Source organism: Anneissia japonica, unplaced genomic scaffold, assembly GCF_011630105.1.
Source record: "Anneissia japonica isolate Jap-2015-1 unplaced genomic scaffold, ASM1163010v1 scaffold134410_len1765_cov127, whole genome shotgun sequence".
NCBI lineage: Eukaryota > Metazoa > Echinodermata > Crinoidea > Comatulida > Comatulidae > Anneissia > Anneissia japonica.
Genome location: NW_022725999.1, coordinates 1 through 1765, shown reverse-complemented (window position 1 = coordinate 1765; position 1765 = coordinate 1). Strand labels below are relative to the sequence as shown.

Genomic DNA, 1765 nt, shown 5'->3' with positions numbered 1-1765 from the left:
CATATATAGGTACATCATGACCGTATATGGGCATACAAGAAAATTTGATAGTGTGGATAAAGCTTTAACACTGCTTCACTTACATTGTTATCATTGATGTCAAGCTCAATGACGTAGCAGTCGTCACATCCACCCTTGCTTTTCAGGGAGAGGGGGCCAGTACATCTAACAAAGATAAATATAGGTTTTAAGGTTATTTTTAATCAACCAATAAAGGTGACTACTAAAAACAACCAGATGAATTTGTTTCAACATTAAAGATAAATATACTAATGCATTTTAAATCAACAGTAAAAACAAATTGGATGCAAAATACTTTTGAATCAGTTAATATTCAAATGCTTAATTAGCTTGTTACTAAAGAGGTTCCCCAGTACACATTATTAAATAAAATAATGATATGTTGTTATCCAAAGCAACTGCTTTATACATCTCAATAGAGGTGTGCAATATTCACAATCCTTAGGCTGTGTTTCTAAAAAATGAATTAAATTATCTAGACCTCAAGTACGAACAATGTTCTTACAATAATTGGATGTTCAGAATAAAGGCATCTATTTTATTCTAATCAAAATCGAAACAATAAATACCTAAGCTTTGTACTCACCCCAACACACAATTCTCATGGCAATCGACGCACTCATGCGAGATAGTCTCATACTTGTGTGCTGGACATGCTTCCTTACATTTTCCAGAATCGAAAACATTCTTACAAGCAACACAATTCGATGGCTCCTACAAGAAACAGATCACCTCATTATAAGTAGGAAGAATTATTATGAGTATAAATTTAACTTCTGTTTGCACACCTTCTTTTGTCACTGTCATATTTATCAATATAAAATCCATTAACATCAAAAGTAGTTAAAATAAAATATGTTAGAGCGTGGCATGCGCACAGACAACTGACTAGAATTAATAAGTTATACAGTGATCAATCACAATCAGGGGTCCAGAAATGCATCAGGGTGGTGATGGATCTCTCCTCTAATTCCCTGGGGAACTTCCACCCTCTACTTCCCTGAGGAACATCCCTCCTCTAATTCCCAGGGGAACTTCCTACCTCTACTTCCCTGAGCAACATTTCTAATCTACTTCCATGGGGAATATTCCCAGTAAACCAATTTCACATCCTACCAAGTACCCATTCATATCCTGAAGTGGTGACAGTGTAATGCTAAAAAAAAGCAACATTTCCGCTCTACTTCCCCGGGGAATATTGCCAGTAAACCAATTTCACATCTACTAAGTACACATTCATATCCTGAAGTAGTGACAGTGTAATGCAAAAAAATGATATCGAAAGTAATTAAAGGAAAATATTTTGGAGCGTGGCATGCACACAGATAACTGACTAGAAATAATGAGTTACTAAAGTAACTTCATTCAATCACAATCAGAAGTCCGGGAATGCACCAGAATGGTGACCCCGAAGAGTATTTGCATCTTTACTTTGCCCATCCGTCTGTTTGTTAAATAAAATGTAAAAAATCCATTAATTAAAAATGCAGAAAAAAGGACTATATTTTGCAGGTTGAAAACACCACCATGAGCAGCTCTGTTAGAGATAAGCTGAAGTTTAGATTTATGTGCCTCAATAATGATTAATGATAATAACTTACAGGACCGGTACAATTACCATCACACTGTGGATCACAGTGAGCACATAAAAGGTTCTTTTCATCTGCTACATATTCTCTGCAAAAAAAAAAAAACAGAATATAAAGCTTTTCCTCATTGCTATGAGAAGTGATGTTGAAATTAC

At 35.1% G+C, this 1765-nt stretch overlaps 1 long non-coding RNA gene across 1 annotated transcript; it reads right to left on the bottom strand.

Annotated features, from left to right (window-relative positions):
• Positions 1 to 83: 83 nt before the first annotated feature.
• On the bottom strand, positions 84 to 1699 carry LOC117112997. The gene is made up of 3 exons (XR_004446128.1): positions 1623 to 1699; positions 608 to 735; positions 84 to 165 (listed from the first exon to the last, which is right to left on the bottom strand). It is a non-coding gene; the product is annotated as an uncharacterized LOC117112997 (long non-coding RNA).
• Positions 1700 to 1765: the final 66 nt, after the last annotated feature.